Source organism: Eleutherodactylus coqui, chromosome 3 (assembly GCF_035609145.1).
Source record: "Eleutherodactylus coqui strain aEleCoq1 chromosome 3, aEleCoq1.hap1, whole genome shotgun sequence".
Lineage (NCBI taxonomy): Eukaryota > Metazoa > Chordata > Amphibia > Anura > Eleutherodactylidae > Eleutherodactylus > Eleutherodactylus coqui.
This window is the reverse complement of record NC_089839.1, coordinates 31694279-31715028: the sequence shown is the minus strand read 5'-3', so window position 1 is coordinate 31715028 and position 20750 is coordinate 31694279. Positions and strand designations below refer to the sequence as shown.

Sequence of the window (20750 nt, the reverse complement as noted above, 5' to 3'; positions counted from 1 at the left end):
ACCTGTATACAGTGACCAGTACTGTATCTAGATATTGTATGAGGTAATAGTGGTGGTATATGCAGTATAGTACCTGTATACAGTGACCAGTAGTCTTTATGTAAAGTATAAGGTAATAATGGTGACATACAGAGTACAGTACCTGTAGTCTCTATATAGTGTATGAGGTAATAATGATGATGATATATGCAATACAGTACCTGCAGATAGCGACCAGTAGTCTCTGTATAGCGTATGAGGTAATAGTGGTGATATATGCAGTATAGTACCTGTATACAGTGACCAGTACTGTCTCTATATAGCGTATGAGGTAATAATGGTGATATACGGAGTACAGTACCTGTGTACAGCCACCAGTACTGTCTCTGTATATTGTATGAGGTAATAATGGTGACATACGGAGTACAGTACCTGTGTACAGCCACCAGTACTGTCTCTGTATATTGTATGAGGTAATAATGGTGATATACGGAGTACAGTACCTGTGTACAGCCACCAGTACTGTCTCTGTATATTGTATGAGGTAATAATGGTGACATACGGAGTACAGTACCTGCACTCCGCAGCGAGATGATTGGTTTTTAATATATCCAACTACAATTTCATAAATGGATTTAAAAAAATGGATGCCAGACAAACTGAAATTAAAGGGTTTGTACCAGAATCGCATGTTATTCCCTATCCACAGGATAAAGGATGATTTGCTGATTGGTGGTGGTCTCCTCCCACTGATCCTGAGAAGGGAGGTCCCATTACCCCTATCGTACTGCAGACTTACTGCACTCCCCCTCCCTGCAGTGAAAAGATGACTTAACCCCTTAACGACCAGCCCATAGTGTTTTTACGTCCTGCCCAAGTGGGCTTTATTCTCTGACGACATAAAAACATGCGTCCTGCAGACAATAAAGCCCCGTGGGCTCTGGATGTGACAGCTCCATGCTGTCGGTGCCCGCAGGTAGCCGACAGCATGGAGCTGTCATCCTGGGCTGCGGGCAGTCCCCCCCGGCATTGTGATCGGTGCTATCCAATGGATAGCGCCGATCGCAAAAAAGTAAATAAAAGTGCCTTAAAAGTTAAAGATTCAGCTGCCCTGATGGATCGGATCCATCAGGGCAGCTGAAAATACTCACCCAGGTTCCCCGATGTCTGCCGCGGAGAAAGGGTCCTCCGGGACCCGACGCGGCTCTTCTGCGCTTGCGTGCCAGACGAATGACGTCATGCGTATGCGCAGAAGAATGGGAACCCCGGAGAGTTTAAAATCTCCTGGTTCCGGGCTCCTGAAGGTAGCCGGGAACCAGGAGATGTCCCCGAGGACCGCGGCGAGCGGTCCCCGGACCCGCAATCGCCGCTATCCAATGGATAGGCGCGATCGCGAAAAAGTTTTTAAAAAAGTAAAAATCAGCTTAATTTCACCTCCCCCTCATGGATCGGATCCATGAGGGGAGGTGAAAATACTCACCCCCGGTCCTCAGCGGCGTACCGGTCTTCCGGGACCTGAGTCCCCTTCTGTGCATGCGCGCCCGATGATTGACATCGGGCGCGTGCACAGAGGGGCTCAGGACCCGGGAAATTTAAAATCCCTCTGCTCCTGGCTGCTATGTGTAGCCCAGAGCAGAGGGATGTCACTGCAGAGATGATCACTGTTATCCAATGGATAGCAGTGATCATTTAAAGTAAAAAAAGTGTAAAAAAGTAATTAAAAAAAAAGTTTAAAAAGTAAAAAGTTTAAAACGCTTACATTTCATCTCCCCTCACGGATCATATCCGTGAGGGAGGATGAAATTACGTACCTAAGGCCCCCGGATTTATCCGCGGACCTTACCCCAGCTTCTGCGCACGCGGCCGTCGCCAAAGCGGCAGACACATGCGCAAAAGCCGTGGATTGCCAGGATAACTTAAAATCTCCCTGCTCTTGGCTACAAAACGTAGCCGAGAGCCTGGAGATTTCACAGGGGGCCACGGTGAGCGGTTCCTGGTCACGTGTTCGCCGTTATCCAATGGCAATCACGTAAAAGTTTTTTTTTTTAAAGTTAGTTTCATCTCCCCTCACCGATGCGATCGGTGAGATGAGATGAAACTTTTTACCTGTGGGCCTCCGTATTTGCACCCCGACGCGATCCTCCTCCATGAACTTACCCGCATTCCGCACATGCGACCGCTGGCAAAACACCGGACACACGTGCAGGAGTCGGGGAGCCCAGGAAACTTAAAATCTCCTTGCTCCCAGCGACTAATGGTCGCCGAGAGCCTGGAGCAGTGACGGGTGGCCTCGTTGAGCGGTCCCAGGTCATGTGATAAAAAGGTAGCGATCTACCTTAGGTCGGTCTCACATGACCGGATAGGAATTACGGATTCCGCATACATCTGATCCGCGGTATTACGCAGATCAATCACATTGGATTACACAATTCCGCTTACATTAGTGGGTTGGAATTTCGTAATCCACTCGCAGAAAAGAGAACGCAGCAGCTTCTATTTTACTGCGGATATACGCAACATAGAGCCCATTGCACTCCATGGTCATGGATATACCCGCTGCCCATACGCTACTACATTGTATACGGGCTGCGGGTACCCATGTCATCGCTAAGCGACAGTGCGGGAAATACAAGCAAAAAAAAAAGTACTGCGCATGACCGCCTGTGTGAGTAGGCAGTTATGCGCAGTACATTACGCGGCCATACGCAGGGTCACAGCCGGGCTCACAGATGGAATCCGCTGCGGGCCTCCGCAAGCGGATTCCACCTACGGCTGCGTGAGCCCGGCGTTATTCAGACCGCTACCTGTAATATGTAATTTACAAGAAGCCCCGGGAACGCTCACCTTCATGCAGTTCCAGGAGCAGCTTGTTGAGCGCCTTGTCTGTGAGACCGCCGCACTGCAGCAAGATTACAAAGCCTCACAGAGCGCCACTTTTTACAACCCATCCCCGCCGCTGAGGTCACGAAATACCCCCAAGCGAGAGAGGAGGGGGAATACCAGGTTTTCTTGCCCCATGTGCCCAACCCAACCAGCCTCCATAATTACCCCTGTCTTCGGACATAAAACGCGGTTTATATTATTACTTTTATCTAATGTGCTGTACAAAAAAAAAGTTTTTAAATTGACAAAATTGCCAAAAAATGAAAATCGTCATTTTTTCCTTCTGCTTTGCTTAGATTCAGTCAAATACGGTGGGGTCAAAATACGCAGTACACCCCTAGATGAATTTGTTAAGGGGTCTAGTTTTCAAAATGGGGTCATTTGGGGGGGGTTCTTTTTCGTTTTGGCTGCTCAATGTCTCTACAAGTGGGCAAGAGGGCCTGGAATTTATTCCGTTGTACCCTGAAAGCCAACGGGTGCTCCTTCCATTATAGGCCTAGCCATGTTTCCTTTAAGTAGATTAGTGCCACAATGGGTATATTTCTGAACACGGGACAAACGGGGGTACCCATTTTGGGGTGAACGTCTTCATTCCTATGTACACTTTCCAAAAAAAACTGTTTTTAAATTGACACAATTGCCAAAAAATGAAAATCATTATTTTTTCCTTCTGCTTGGCTTAGATTCATTCAAAAACTGAAGTAAAAAAAGTCATCGTACCCCTAGATAAATTCGTTAAGGGGTCTACTTTTCAAAGTGGGGTCACTTGTGGGGGTTCTCCATCATTTTGGTAACTTAATGGCTCTACAAGTGTGCAATAGGGCCTAAATCTCCTTCAAGCAAAATTTCTGTTCCGAAAGCCACCGGTTGCTCCTTTCATTTTGGGCCCCATTGTGCATACAGACGTAATACTAGGGCCACAATGGGTATGCTTCTGAGCACGGGACAAACAGAGGTATCCATTCTGGGGTGCAAATCCTAATTTTCATGTCTATTATAGAAAAAAGTCCTGTCTTGAAAATGACATATTTGCAAAAATATGAAATTTTAGTTTTTCTCTTCTAAATTGCATTGACTCCTGAAAAAAAACTGTGGGGTTAAAATACTCATGACACCCCTCAGTGAATACGTTAAGGGGTGCAGTTTTTAAAATGGGTCACTTGTGGGGGTATCTATTATTTTGACTCCTATGAGCCTTTCCAATCTTGGCTTGATGTAGGAAAACAAAGTGTTCCTCAAAATGCTGAAAAGTAATGTTAAATTTGTACGTCTCCTAAATGGTTAAAAAAAACGAACGTTTTTCCAATGTGCGCCCAAAATAAAGTAAACGGATGGAAATATTTATCTTAGCAAAAATTGCTACATTATGTTTGCACATATTTGAGATATTGCAGTTGGAAATGTGAAAAAATGGCGATTTTTTCAAAATTTTCCCAATTTTGGCGCTTTTAATAAATAAACACAAATTCTATCGGTCTTTTTTTCCGCCTAAATGAAGTACAACATGTGGCGAAAAAACAATGTCAGAATCGCTTGGATATGCAAAACCTTTATGGTGTTTTTCCATGTTAAAGTGACACATGTCAGATTTGCAAAATTTGGCCTGGTCATTAAGGCGCAAACAGGCTTGGTCACTAAGGGGTTAATGGAGCGCTGGTCATGCAAGTCCTCCACTCATTTGTAATGCTACTGCTGTAGATGGGCCCTCAGATATTTCCGTCGGCTCCATTAATATGAATGGAGCACTGACCTTGTGTGCTCGGATAGCACGCCATTAATTCTAACATCACTCTGGGGGAAGAGAAGCAACCCCACAGTGACAGGCAGAGGGGGACACAGGTCCCCTGTTCTCAGGATTGGTGGGGCTCTCAGCTATGAGACCCCCACCAATCGGCAAGATATCTTCCCTGTAGACAGGGAATACCTTGCAATTCAGCTACAATCCCTTAACGTTTTCTGGTTTCCATTTTTTTACAGATCAGTTAAGCTGTTCCCACGGGCCAGAAATCCTGCAGAAATCTCACGGGATGTCATCAGCGGGACCGCACGGAAATTCTGCAAGATTTCCACAGCGAAAGACCGCTTCAAAACCCGCGCCATTTAGCAGAGGTTTGAAGTGGCTTTTCTGCATGTATTCCGCTGCAGGAATCTCTCCCCATAAAGAAAAAAAGAGCGCAGCGGAAAAGACGATACCATTAACATGTCGCAGATTTGAATTTCACGCCGCATGTCAGTTTCTACGCAGCCTGTGAATCAGATTTTTGCAAATCTCGTCCACGTTGCTGCTTGGTCTCGGGTTTAAAAAGGCTGGCGGAATTTTCGTGCGCCTGGTGTGAACCCAGCCTTAGGGCGCATTCAGACGACCATATATCGGCCACCGGACGATATACGGTGTCTCTCTCTCTCTCTCTGCAGGGGGTGGAGGCTGGAAGAGCCGGGAGCAGTGCTCTGAGCTCCCGCCCCCTCTTCACCCCCCTGCACTATTTTCAATGAGAAGAGGCGGGATGGGGGCGGAGCTGATTCCTGAAAATTAGCCCCGCCCCCATTCCACCTTCTCTCATTGCAAATAGTGCAGAGGGGCGGAGAGGAGGCAGAGAGGGGGTGGGAGCTCAGATCACTGCTCCCGGCTCTTCCAGCCTCAACCCCCTGCAGAGTGAGACGCCGTATATCAGCCGGCGGCCGATATATGGTCGTCTGAATGCGCCCTTAGAGGGATGTGCCCAAAACCAGAAACAATCCCCTCATTTTATATCCTTTTAGTGTCTGTTTGAATCAGTATTAATGGATCAGTTTTTGATGGTAATTATTTTTTTTTCGTTTGCTTCTGAGCGTGCGCAGAATAAAAACAGATCCGTTAAACGTAACAAATAATGGACACAGATGGAAACCTTCCCATTAGCAGGTGTTCTCCTTTGATAACGATAAACTGAAGAGGCTGCTTTCCATTTTCTTTATTCTGACCCCATAATTTTGCAGCAGACTATGCCATTATTTCCATGAAAAAACGTAAACCTGATGGAATATACCTGAACGGAGCGCCCGAAAACCTCTCCGAGATCAATGGGAAGCGGAATGGGAGAGTTTACTGCTGCTGTTCTATCCTAATGATGGAACAGAGTGGAAACCCCAAACACAGATGTGAACCGAACCTTAGCAAGACTTGGTCCGGGCGAGGTCGAGATTTCAACCTCTGGATGTGAACAAGAAAATTTGTATTCAAGCAGAAATAATGAAAAACAGGGAAATGAAACAGAAAGAAAGATGCAAAGTTTATAAAGGGGTTTTCTGGGACAAAACTTTTATGATCTATCCTCAGGAGGGCGCCACTCGGAATCCCTGCCAATCAATGCCAGCCATGTTTGGGTGAGCGCCACAGCCACTTGAGTCCATACCAGGCACAATACCGTACATTGTATAGCGGCTGTGACTGGTACTGCAGTTCAATCTCACTCATTTGAATGGGACTAATTTCAGGCCATGTGACTGAAGAACGTGACGTCACTGACCTGAGAAGAGGCCACAATGTTCGCCCGCAAAGTGTGCAATCGGCTTGATTAGTGGTGATCCTGAGCGGCGGACCCCACTAATCAACTATTAATGACCTATCCTGAGGATAGATAGTAGTTAACCGTTTAACTGTTCAAGGATTACAGGTTTAATTTGGAGTGGAGAAGGTCTTGGCTGAAACCCGACCTAGAATGGTGGGTTGATCTCTGGGGGTCCTGCTGCCTTTGAGCCCCACATTTCCTCTGCAGGTGAAATCAGGGATTTTTATGGAGGGTGTGTTTACAAAGATGCGGTTAATCATAAAATTTCACCCCAGTCTTTGAAAGTTGTGTAATCCACAGAATAAATTGACTTTCTGTGGATTTGAAATCCACATGACAGGTTGAGTTCTGTGCAGATTTGACCACAGCATGCAGATGAGATTTACTCATTTCGCACCTACTTTCACGCTACTCTGAAATCTACAGTGTAAAGGTAACGTTAAAGAAGTTGTCTAGTTGAAAACTATTGATAGTCTATCCTTAGGAAAGGTTATCACTGGTAGATCAGCAGGGGTCTATGGCCTTAGAACCCTACCAATCAGCTGTTCTTTGGGAGGATGCGCTTGTGCACAGAGCCGATTTCTGCAGGAAGCAGAGAGCTCCGTTCACACTGCAGTGATCAGGCTCGGTATTGCAGGCCAAGTTCCTATTCACTTCAATAGGAATTTGGCCTGTAATACCGTGTCTGGCCACTGCAGTGTGAACAGAGCTGCCTGCTTCCTGCATAAATTGGCTCACTGCACAACTGCATGGTCCCAGAGAACAGCTTTAGGCTTCTTTCCAACTCCATGCAAAAAGGAGAATAAGGGGCATTTCCCCTATACGTGGCACCCCTACAACCTCACAATCCACACCAGGGTGCTCGCTGGTGTCAATATTGCGGGTATAGCCAGTTTCCGAGGCGCCAGGAAAATCACGGCCTACTTATAGTCCTGAAGCCAAGGCCTCAATTTATAAGTTGCCACCGACTACACTCCCACATCGGCTGGCAGGCGGCAGCAGACGTCACCGGAGGTCAGCAGGAGTCAGCAGCAAACAGCAGAGAGGGTCTCTGGGCTCCCATCGAGTTCAGAGCGCCGGAGCCCACCCACAGTGCCAGCTTCTGCCCTGCAATTAGACAGCTGCCGGAGAGAAAGAAAAGTGGCAGCAGCCTCCCAGTGACCAGCCCCAACGGCACAGGTATGTTTTTTTTTCTGACAGAACCCCTTTAAGCTACATTTTCCCTGCACCCGTGAACAACTGCTCCGGATCCTCTCCTAATCTCCCAGGGTCATGTGTACCAGCTGTTTCCTGACCTGGCCAAGAGAAGAGCTCTAAAACCCTATCAGGAGGTTCTGCAACAAAAACACATTCAATACTGTTGGGGTTTCCCTTTTAAGCTCGTCTTTAAATATCGGGGCAAGGGGCACACAGTCCTTTCTCCTGAAGGGGCTCGTAGCTGTTTTTAAAGCCTCCAACTACAGCAGAAGTCTCCCCAGCAACATACCCCAACCCCATCGCTGACCTCCAGTCCTGCAACTGGATCTGCCGCCGATAAAAGCCCCTAACTTCTAAAGATTGCTCCTATACTACGACTTGACGGCCTAAATGGGATATTCTGTACTGGCTAGATGGTATCCCAATGCTTGATTCCCCCCCCCCCCCCCCCCTACTTGTTCTTTCTTCTCTCTTTCTTCCTTCTGGGAATTTCCATTCATTGAGATCTTCACAAAAGTACCCAAACTACAGGACTCCTTGGTCGCTCCACATAGTTGTAGATTGTATATTTTCTGTCGCTGCCTAATAGCTGTAATAACTTCATTCAAGTTTTACAATTACTGCTGTGGCTTAATAGATGTAATTGCTTACATTCCATAGCTAACCTGTGGCAAGTATTACTGCCCCCCGGCTATCTTCCACCTATTATCTAACCTCTTTTGTTTACATTTATTTATTGTACCCCCCCTTTCACTTTCTCCTTGGGTCTCTCTTCCTTCTCTAACATAAATCTTGCACAATGATCCTCGCTGGCGCTGTTGTGGTTTGTTGTCCGCTAAAGTTATCGCAGTTATGACAACCAGAACGGCTCCGGCCACTATGTTCCTCCTCAGTTAAAACTGTGCATTGGCCGTGTCTTCTCCATCCCTCCTTCCCCACTGTCTCTTCCCCACCGTCTCTTCCCCATCCCTCCTTCCCCACTGTCTCTTCCCCACCGTCTCTTCCACACCCCTCCTTCCCCACCATCTCTTCCCCACCCCTCCTTCCCCACCGTCTCTTCCCCACCCCTCCTTCCCCACCGTCTCTTCCCCACCCCTCCTTCCCCACCGTCTCTTCCCCATCCCTCCTTCCCCACCGTCTCTTCCCCATCCCTCCTTCCCCACCTTTTCTTCCCCATCCCTCCTTTCCCACCGTCTCTTCCCCATCCCTCCTTCCCCACCGTCTCTTCCCCATCCCTCCTTCCCCACCGTCTCTTCCCCATCCCTCCTTCCCCACCGTCTCTTCCCCATCCCTCCTTCCCCACCGTCTCTTCTCCATCCCTCCTTCCCCACCGTCTCTTCCCCATCCCTCCTTCCCCACCGTCTCTTCCCCATCCCTTCTTCCCCACCGTCTCTTCCCCATCCCTCCTTCCCCACCGTCTCTTCCTCATCCCTCCTTCCCCACCGTCTCTTCCCCATCCCTCCTTCCCCACCGCCTCTTCCCCATCCCTCCTTCCCCACCGTTTCTTCTCCATCCCTCCTTCCCCACCGTCTCTTCCCCATCCCTCCTTCCCCACCGTCTCTTCCCCATCCCTCCTTCCCAACTGTCTCTTTTCCATCCCTCCTTCCCCACCGTTTCTTCCCCATCCCTCCTTCCCCACCGTTTCTTCTCCATCCCTCCTTCCCCACCGTCTCTTCCCCATCCCTCCTTCCCCACCGTCTCTTCCCCATCCCTCCTTCCCAACTGTCTCTTTTCCATCCCTCCTTCCCCACCGTTTCTTCCCCATCCCTCCTTCCCCACCGTCTCTTCCCCATCCCTCCTTCCCCACCGTCTCTTCCCCATCCCTCCTTCCCAACTGTCGCTTTTCCATCCCTCCTTCCCCACCATCTCTTTCCCTTCCCTCCTTTCTCGTGGGGTTTCAGTGCAGTTCATTAGTGCTGCCACCAGCTTCCTAATGATGACAGGGAGGGAACCGCTCCCCTCTCTAACTCGTGCGTGGATACGTCATGTGTAACTGGGAATTTCGGAATGCATTGTGCGTTCCATTCTTTGAACAAATTTTGTTGAACTCAATCAAAATGGACAAACGCCGACATGTAGCGGCTCTGAGCCGTACCATTAGACGTATCATTATTACAGCAATATTGCTCATTTGCAGCCCCATCAGCCTTTCTTCACTCTGTGCTATAGCATAACATATATATATATAATGTTGTTCAGCATAATAAAACATACATGATTTTTATATTAAAATACAAGCTTTAAATCCTGTAAATGCATAAAAACTACTTAATTATATACATGTACAAAGTAGGTGATAATGTCCCTCATGCATAAAATTAGTTCATATATCTAATATTTTATGACAGTTATAATAATATTGTTATACAATATGAACATCATGATACATAGTAAATTTATATATAAAAACAGATAAAACCCAGTATAATATATAAATATATATGTGGAATGAAAATTATTTATTATTATTTACATATATTTTATCAAAAAACCTCCTCCGGACACTGACCCCCACAAAATCGGGCCCCCCCCCTTCCTTATCCCGACTACTCTCCCTTCCTGTTCATCCTTAAGTAGGTTGGCCCTGGCCAGGCCATCGGTGAATTAGTGATTTCTTGGATGTAGAGGTTCATGCATAAACTAAAGGCCCATTTGCACAGGATGAGTGTCGGACAAACGATGCCCGACACTTGTCCCTGTGTCCCTGTGCTCTCATGCTCCTGCACGGGAGCTATCAGAGCAGGCTGGTTCACAGAGCGGCCAGCAGGGGGGGCGGGGCAGTGCAGGAGATTTCTCTCCTCTCGCTCCCCCGCCCCCCTCCGTTGAGATACACAGCGGCCGTTCACTACGGAACTGTTTAAACTGCACAATGAGCGATGAGCTTCATCGCTCATCTTTTATGCTGCATAAAGGATCAGCGATTAGCTCATCGTGTAGTTTAAACAGCTGTCGTTCAGAACAGCTGCTGTGTTATCTCAATGGAGAGGGGCGGGGGGAGCGAGAGGAGAGAAATCTCCTGCACTGCCCCGCCCCCTGCTGGCCGCTCTGTGAACCAGCCTGCTCTGCTAGCTCCTGTGCAGGAGCACGGGAGTGCGGGGATACAAGGACGAGTGACGGGCATCGTTTGCCAGACACTCCTCCAGTGTAAATGGGCCTTAAGAATTCTTATCATTCAGAACAACATATATAGAATTGTCATTTACCTCATTTGGTACACTATTTGATCATACTGCAGTCACACTATATTGTACCTGATATATACTTTGTCAAAATTTTAAAATTGAATAAAAATTATTGTTACAAAAAAAAGAATTTACAAAATTACGTTTCTGTCTGTGCGAGTAAATGCAGGTCACTGTCTGTGTTACATCCTGATGTCCCAGTGTATATTGCCTAAGTCTGATCTACCTCTATATTATTTATGTGAACCTACAGACACCGGCCACATTTGCTGTCGTGGATCCTTGTAATGTTTTTTTTTTTCCTTGTCACATTGCAGAAGTGAGAATGAAGAGATGCACAGATCGAGAGCAACTGGGCAGCAACTCTTAGGCCTCATGTCCACGGGGAAAATCAGACCCACTGCAGATTCTCCATGCAGAATCCCGCAGCGGGTCCCTCCTTTCCCGCGGACAGGAGGCTAAACAGTAAGAATTACTTACCTGTCCGGACGCTGTGGATCTGCCCTCTGTCGCGGCCGGATCTTCTTTCCTCAGCCCGGCGGATGTGCTCGGCACACCGGGAGCGTGCCGCGCGCATGCGCCGTGCACTCCATTTTTTTTTTTAAACTCCTGCTCTCCCGCACTCCCGCGCCGGAGAGCAGGAATTCAGCTGCGGGTGTGCCGCAGATCCAGATGGCTTCCAGAGGCTTCAATAGAAGCCTGCAGGAGACCCGCACTAAAATGGAGCATGCTGTGGGTGTTTTCCTGCACACGCAATCCGCGCTTCAGGGGAAAATGACATCCGCAGGTACTTAATTACCTGCGGGTGTCCAATGCATCCCTATGCGGATCTGTCCCCGTGGACATGAGGCCTTAGTGCTTGGATTTCTGTATCATGGAAACACCTGTTAAATAGTAAAACATACCCAGAATTTGTAGGATGCGACACACACCTAGCAACAAGGATTCTCAATGGAGATTCTAAATAGGAAACTAACAACTACAGAATTGATTTTCAAACAGGGAACATTAAATATTGGCAAAATCATTGATGATCAGCAGGATAAGAGTGTTGAGCGGCTAAAACGCTGCTTGTTCCGGGCTTTTTTTGTAATTTTTATGATGATGGACAATGGAAGACTTTATATCCAGCCAGTGACGCGTTTCGCGGCTCCAGGCCTCTTATTTGAACCACAAAATTAACGGACCAGAAAAAAAAGAAAGTGAAATCGCTATTAGATTAAGATTAAAATATGGGTGTCGGCAAGTTCCTCTCCGTATACGGATATTCTATATGAAAGGCATAAATTATTTGTAAAATGACATCATTCATTAGACGCATCCCAAAGGATTCGTGTAGAAGTGAATGCATGCGGTTCAGACATAAATAAACAATAATGGGAAGTAAGAACCGTGATAAAATATTTCACTTTCACCAGGCAAAAATGTAATGAAAGAACAATTAACAAACCAAACTTAATTGCCCTAAAAAGCATAAATAATAAAAAAAATAAAAAAACATACAGGTAACTTACAACCAATGCTGGCTACCAGATTAAAAGCAAATGAATGTTCTGCAGCTCAGGTTCATCAGAAGATCTGAGGAAACAAATAAAATTGGCGAAGTGCTTTAGATGAATGAAGCCATGCAGGATGCCAAATGGTTATAAACATAAGAACTCGTTCACAGGGGCGACACGGCATCGGTGGTCCGTGTGATATCGCTGCGACTTATCAAGGTGATACCGTGGCTTTGTAGCATGAGGTTTTTCGGGGGAGGCCTAATATATAAGCCCTTACCTGAAAATAAGCCGTAGCTGAAGAAGAAAAAAAAACAAAACACACATACATCACCTGTCCTGCACTGTCACCCCGGCCGCATCTTCTCCCCAGGTCTCCGGCAGTGATCATCTTCTTCTCTTCGAAAATCCCCGCCTCCTGGAAGTGCTGGCTGTGATTGGCTAAGCGTCAGCCAATCACAGCCAGCACTTCATAAATGGCTGTGATTGGCTAAGCGTCAGTCAATCACAGCCAGCGCTTCCAGAAGGCGGGGATTTTTGAATCCCCAGCCAGAAGAGAAGTTGATAATCAGGGCCGGGACACGGGGAGAAGATACAGCTGAGCTGACAGTGCGGGAGAGGTGACGTATGTGTATTTTTTTTCTTCTTCAGCTATGGCTTATTTTCAGGGAAGGCCTTATATTTCAAGCCTCCACCGAAAATTCTCACATGTGGTACTACAAAATCACGGTATTGCCGCGAGAAGACGCAGCGATATGGCTGCTTACCATGCTAACCATTGATGAAAGAGTGTTGGGTGGCTGACTGCTGTTAGAACTGGGAAGGAAGTTTACAGCCGCCCAGGTATAAGTGGGCCAGCACCCGGTTGGCTGACCGCCCAATCCCCGGTGCCTCGCAAGGAGAACCTAGGCACTGTCATCCCCCAGCCAGATAAACAGTGTGAATGACAGTGGGCTGACAGTAGAGAGCGCGCATGCGCGCTTCACGTTGTCATGGCAACAGGACGCTGTCCTTTAAAATAGCATTTGTATATCTTGCACAAAGTGTATTTGGGCAGAGATTTGTTAAAAGCCCATGCACATAGTGGCCCTTACATCATAAAACATTTCATACATATGTAAAGGCTGATCATTAAAACAATAACAGAATGCAGAATAAATACAATGTAGTAGCTATTAACAATTTCCAATCCACTGTCTGACATCTAAATACATTATGATTTAAGGCTGTACAGCTCCAATGTTGGAAGACGTCCGTCGGGGTTCTCTTACTGTATATTGCCAGCCTCTCTGCTGTCAAAGCCTATCCAACAAGTTACCTCATGCAGTACTGGCTTTAGCCAGCAGATAGCGCTGTTGTAAAACGGCAGAAAAACAGTAAGCCCACTAGGAAAACCATTGCACAAATTGGATTGGAAAGGGTTAAAATGAAATGTAGAATAAAGCATGAATATCAATATAACTTTAAAAGCAGAATGTAAAAACCTGGTAACTACTTATATTTATGTCTGACTAAACTAGTACGCTGCATATAGAAGACTGAGTTTAATCCAAAATATTCTCAAAACCCCCATTAAGCCCCATTATACCTACATTTCACGTCTTCTAAGTTTTTCGAAGTGGTTCTCAGTGTTTGGTGGGATCTGCTCTATGGGGCTGACGGACCATTGCTGCATTGTGTGGGACACTGTGTTTCCTAAACCCGTTTAACACATGGCTTCTATGTTTGTTTATTCTATGAAGTAACATCTGAGTGGTATGACCCATGTATGGCCATTTACAGCCGCATTCTATCAAATAAATTAGAAAGTCATGAAAAACCCAATATTAACCCCTTAGTGACCAACCATACGTGTTTTTACATCCAGGATGTCTGGTCTCTAATCCCCAGGGCCATAAAAACACGTTCGCCTTGTAGATAAAAGCCATAGGGTTTTGGAGTGTGACAGCTTCCTGCTAACGGCTGCCAGAAGGTGGCGATAGCCTGGAGCTGTCTCTAGGGGCCGCAATGTTAAGGGGCCGAAATGTCTAAGGTGGCCTACTGAGAAGAGGGTTTCCGTATTATACTTAGAGTTGCTGGTGCTGCTATCTTGCTATGATGCTACTATGCTATTTCAGCCTCTCGCTGGGCAGGGTCCTCTCTATTGAGCTGATCTGTATCTTGTGGGTTCTCTCACAATTGAGCTGACTTGGACCTGGTTGTTCTAGAAAGGGAAGCTAGAACATTTTACGATTGGTCTCTGTAGCTCGGTGTAGTTCAGCTCCTGCCGATTGCTCCTTACTCTCGGCTACCTAGCCCTCACATTGGCAGCTGTGCAATTGGATTCGGTGCATTACTATCAACTACACTCCTAGCTTTGAGCTTCTTTCTATAAGTGTGATTCAATTAAGATAAACCCATCCGGTTCTTGATGAACTTTGTATATAGGGAAACGCGTCGAGCCACGAAATGAAATACAATCATGAAACTAATCGTAAAACTGAACTTTTTCACGAATCGTGATTTTGGAACTAATTTTTCTATCGATCATTTTTAGTAAAGTGAGCCAAGAAAATAATCATAAAAGTGAATGAATCATAAATCCTATTGAGATTAATGGCGCTCGGGGTAAGGGACGTTGATTTGTACAAGAGCTTTACTAATTAATTCGCTCACACTGCTCTACCAATAGTGGCCTGAATAGCGCTACATCTTTCAGGGAGGGTAGAGTCGCCCCTAAACTCACATCGACTATCACTATAAATAAAGTCTGCTGCTTCTGCGTTGAGTGTTTTTGGTAGGTCCCCCTTCCTTGTCCATAGTCTCTCCCTTCCAGATTTTCTATTGGAGTTTTCTTCCACCTTAGAAATATATATATTTATATACGTGTGGATTTCAATGCGATGAAGGGCTCCTGCATACGGGCGGATTTGATTGGCAGCATCCGGGGCCGGCGGCTGCCCTCGGACTCCACAGCCAATACTGCCCATAGACCCGCTGCTTCCGGTAAACAAGCGGAAATTTCCGCTCATGGCAGAAAAATCGCAGCATGCTGCATTCTGTACGGTTTTCCGCACAACAACAGCTTTCATTGAAGTCAATGGAAGACTTCTGTCCAGCAGCCTTTCCGCAGTGAGCACTGCAGAAGGGTCGCGGGATCCGTGTCATCGCCTAGCAACAGCACTGCTTTATCTGTACTGCGCATGAAAAAGAAGAACCCAGCTGGGCATATATACAGCCAAAGCCCTCCCTGACGGACTCACTAACCTCTCTCTCCTGTCTCCTCTGATGAACTCGCTGGACTGACTGCCTGTCCCAACTGCCGTTCACAGCCTACGCACGCTTTCTATTTCTCTCCTCCCGTGCGCAGCTCTGGTGTAACTAGGCAACGGGCGCTCCAATCACAGGCTTCCACGTACTGTCACCTCATGGCTTCACAGCCTATCAGGTTGCTCGGCTCATCTCTGCTGCTGTCCTATCAGGGATGAATCTGCCGGCAACCAATGAGAATTAACTGATTGCCAGGCAGATTATTAATAGCTCAGTTGCAGGGCAGGTTAACCCCTGCTTGCCCTTCAGAAATTAAATGCCGCCAAGTAATGACACAGGGGCTTTTGTAGGACCCATTTATGGGCCTCCACAATGTACCTAATCTTATTCTCCTAACCTCCCAGCGTCTTACAAACTTCAGATTTATCACAACCGTTCTTTACATCCTAAATAGGAAAAGCAAAGCGGTCGCATCTTGATTATTCATTGCTAAGCGCAAAAGTAAGCGACCCCCTATGTAATGTAACTAATGACACACATCAGTACCGCACAAACGGGAAATACTGAGAAGAATCTACCTCGCCTCTATGTGTATATACCGAGGAGAATCTACCTCACCTGTGTGTGTGTATATACCGAGGAGAATCTACCTCACCTCTATGTGTATATACTGAGGAGAATCTACCTCACCTCTGTGTGTATATACTGAGGAGAATCTACCTGACCTCTGTGTGTATATACTGAGGAGAATTTACCTCACCTCTATGTGTATATACTGAGGAGAATCTACCTCACCTCTATGTGTATATACTGAGGAGAATCTACCTCACCTCTGTGTGTATATACTGAGGAGAATCTACCTGACCTCTGTGTGTATATACTGAGGAGAATCTACCTCACCTCTATGTGTATATACTGAGGAGAATCTACCTCACCTCTATGCGTATATACCGAGGAGAATCTACCTCGCCTCCCTGCGTATACACCGAGGAGAATCTACCTCACCTCCATGCGTATATACCAAGGGGAATCTACCTCGCCTCTATGCGTATATACCGAGGGGAATCTACCTCGCCTGGATGCGTATATACCGAGGGGAATCTACCTCGCCTCGATGCGTATATACAGAGGGGAATCTACCTCGCCTCCATGCGTATATACCGAGGAGAATCTACCTCGCCTCCATGCGTATATACCGAGGAGAATCTACCTCGCCTCCATGCGTATATACCGAGGAGAATCTACCTCGCCTCCATGCGTATATACCGAGGAGAATCTACCTCGCCTCCATGCGTATATACCGAGGAGAATCTACCTCGCCTCCATGCGTATATACCAAGGGGAATCTACCTCGCCTCTATGCGTATATACCGAGGGGAATCTACCTCGCCTCGATGCGTATATACCGAGGGAAATCTACCTCGCCTCGATGCGTATATACTGAGGGGAATCTACCTCGCCTCGGTATGCATATACAAAAAAGCTGTAAAGTACATAAGGAAGCGGCCATGGACTGCAGGGATGGAGCATGCCTTTAAGGCTAAGAAGGGGCTGCAGCCTACATTCTGGGGGTAAATTGAAATATAAAATGTGGAGTTACCCTTAGTGCCTCATGCCTTCTAAGTTTTTCAAAGTGGTTCTCGGTGTTTGGTGGGATCTGCTCTATGGGGCTGACGGACCATTGCTGCATTGTGTGGGACACTGTGTTTCCTAAACCCGTTTAACACATGGCTTCTATGTTTGTTTATTCTATGAAGTAACATCTGAGTGGTATGACCCATGTATGGCCATTTACAGCCGCATTCTATCAAATAAATTAGAAAGTCATGAAAAACCCAATATTAACCCCTTAGTGACCAACCATACGTGTTTTTACATCCTGGATGTCTGGTCTCTAATCCCCAGGGCCATAAAAACACGTTCGCCTTGTAGATAAAAGCCATAGGGTTTTGGAGTGTGACAGCTCCCTGCTAACGGCGGCCAGAAGGTGGCGATAGCCTGGAGCTGTCTCTAGGGGCCGCAATGTTAAGGGGCCGAAATGTCTAAGGTGGCCTACTGAGAAGAGAGTTTCCGTATTATACTCAGAGTTGCTGGTGCTGCTATCTTGCTATGATGCTACTATGCTATTTCAGCCTCTCGCTGGGCAGGGTCCTCTCTATTGAGCTGATCTGTATCTTGTGGGTTCTCTCACAATTGAGCTGATTTGGACCTGGTTGTTCTAGAAAGGGAAGCTAGAACATTTTACGATTGGTCTCTGTAGCTCGGTGTAGTTCAGCTCCTGCCGATTGCTGCTTACTGGTGGCTACCTAGCCCTCACATTGGCAGCTGTGCAATTGGATTGGGTGCACTACTATCAACTACACTCCTAGCTTTGAGCTTCTTTCTATAAGTGTGATTCAATTAAGATAAACCCATCCGGTTCTTGATGAACTTTGTATATAGGGAAACGCGTCGAGCCACGAAATGAAATACAATCATGAAACTAATCGTAAAACTGAACTTTTTCACGAATCGTGATTTTGGAACTAACTTTTCTATCGATCATTTTTAGTAAAGTGAGCCAAGAAAATAATCATAAAAGTGAATGAATCATAAATCGTATTGAGATTAATGGCGCTCGGGGTAAGGGACGTTGATTTGTACAAGAGCTTTACTAATTAATTCGCTCACACTGCTCTACCAATAGTGGCCTGAATAGTGATACATCTTTCATGGGGGGTAGAGTCGCCCCTAAACTCACATCGACTATCACTATAAATTAGGTCTGCTGCTTCTGCGTTGAGTGTTTTTGGTAGGTCCCCCTTCCTTGTCCATAGTCTCTCCCTTCCAGATTTTCTATCGGGGTTTTCTTCCACCTTAGAAATATATATATTTATATACGTGTGGATTTCAATGCGATGAAGGGCTTCTGCACACGGGCGGATTTGATTGGCAGCATCCGGGGCCGGCGGCTGCCCTCGGACTCCACAGCCAATACTGCCCATAGACCCGCTGCTGCCTGCAAACGAGCGGAAATTTCCGCTCATGGCAGAAAAATCGCAGCATGCTGCATTATGTACGGTTTTCCGCACTAACGGCTTTCATTGAAGTCAATGGAAGACTTCTGTCCAGCAGCCTTTCCGTAGTGAGCACTGCAGAAGGGTCGCGGGATCCGTGTCATCGCCTAGCAACAGCACTGCTTTATCTGTACTGCGCATGAAAAAGAAGAACCCAGCTGGGCATATATACAGCCAAAGCCCTCCTGATGGACTCACTAACCTCTCTCTCCTGTCTCCTCTGATGAACTCGCTGGACTGACTGCCTGTCCCAACTGCCGTTCACAGCCTACGCACGCTTTCTATTTCTCTCCTCCCGTGCGCAGCTCTGGTGTAACTAGGCAACGGGCGCTCCAATCACAGGCTTCCACGTACTGTCACCTCATGGCTTCACAGCCTATCAGGTTGCTCGGCTCATCTCTGCTGCTGTCCTATCAGGGCCGAATCTGCCGGCAACCAATGAGAATTAACTGATTGCCAGGCAGATTATTAATAGCTCAGTTGCAGGGCAGGTTAACCCCTGCTTGCCCTTCAGAAATTAAATGCCGCCAAGTAATGACACAGGGGCTTTTGTAGGACCCATTTATGGGCCTCCACAATGTACCTAATCTTATTCTCCTAACCTCCCAGCGTCTTACAAACTTCAGATTTATCACAACCGTTCTTTACATCCTAAATAGGAAAAGCAAAGCGGTCGCATCTTGATTATTCATTGCTAAGCGCAAAAGTAAGCGACCCCCTATGTAATGTAACTAATGACACACATCAGTACCGCACAAACGGGAAATACTGAGAATAATCTACCTCGCCTCGATGTGTATATACCGAGGAGAATCTACCTGACCTCTGTGTGTATATACCGAGGAGAATCTACCTCACCTGTGTGTGTGTATATACCGAGGAGAATCTACCTCACCTCTATGTGTATATACTGAGGAGAATCTACCTCACCTCTGTGTATGTATACTGAGGAGAATCTACCTCACCTCTATGTGTATATACTGAGGAGAATCTACCTCACCCCTCTGTGTATATACTGAGGAGAATCTACCTCACCTCTATGTGTATATACTGAGGAGAATCTACCTCACCTCTATGTGTATATATACTGAGGAGAATCTACCTCACCTCTATGTGTATATACTGAGGAGAATCTACCTCACCCCTCTGTGTATATACTGAGGAGAATCTACCTCACCTCTATGTGTATATACTGAGGAGAATCTACCTCACCCCTCTGTGTATATACTGAGGAGAATCTACCTCACCTCTGTGTGTATATACTGAGGAGAATCTACCTCACCTCTATGTGTATATACTGAGGAGAATCTACCTCACCTCTGTGTATATATACTGAGGAGAATCTACCTCACCTCTATGTGTATATACTGAGGAGAATCTACCTCACCTCTGTGTATATACTGAGGAGAATCTACCTCACCTCTATGTGTATATATACTGAGGAGAATCTACCTCACCTCTGTGTATATATACTGAGGAGAATCTACCTCACCTCTGTGTATATATACTGAGGGGAATCTACCTCACCTCTGTGTATATACTGAGGAGAATCTACCTCACCTCTATGTGTATATATACTGAGGAGAATCTACCTCACCTCGGTGTGTATATACTGAGGAGAATCTACCTCACCTCTGTGTGTATATATACTGAGGAGAATCTACCTCACCTCTGTGTATATATACTGAGGAGAATCTACCTCACCTCTGTGTGCATATACTGAGGAGAATCTACCTCACCTCTGTGTGTATATACTGAGGAGAATCTACCTCACCTCGATGTGTGTATATACCGAGGGGAATCTACCTCACCCCTCTGAGTATATACTGAGGAGAATCTACCTCACCTCTGTGTATATATACTGAGGAGAATCTACCTCACCTCTGTGTGTATATACTGAGGAGAATCTACCTCACCTCTAGGTGTATATACTGAGGAGAATCTACCTCACCTCTGTGTGTATATATACTGAGGAGAATCTACCTCACCTCTGTGTGTATATACTGAGGAGAATCTACCTCACCTCTGTGTGTATATACTGAGGAGAATCTACCTCACCTCGATGTGTGTATATACCGAGGGCAATCTACCTCACCCCTCTGTGTATATACTGAGGAGAATCTACCTCACCTCTGTGTGTATATACTGAGGAGAATC

At 46.4% G+C, this 20750-nt stretch overlaps 1 protein-coding gene and 1 long non-coding RNA gene across 6 annotated transcripts in view; both read right to left on the bottom strand.

The window, feature by feature from the left end:
• The window catches only part of LOC136620596 (uncharacterized), a 32218-nt gene extending 16630 nt beyond the window's left edge, over positions 1 to 15588 (bottom strand). For 4 of the 5 annotated variants that reach the window (XR_010791158.1, XR_010791159.1, XR_010791157.1 and 1 more), the window contains exons 1-2: positions 15535 to 15588; positions 12304 to 12367 (exon numbers count right to left, since the gene is read on the bottom strand). This is a non-coding gene — a long non-coding RNA (uncharacterized lncRNA). Of the gene's footprint in view, positions 1 to 12292; positions 12368 to 15534 lie in introns of all 5 variants that reach the window. The other variant, XR_010791160.1, reaches the window with a different exon arrangement.
• Positions 1 to 20750, bottom strand: part of LOC136620118 (zinc finger protein 420-like) — a 401871-nt gene that overhangs the window by 309525 nt on the left and 71596 nt on the right. The gene's annotated exons all lie outside the window — the stretch shown is intronic.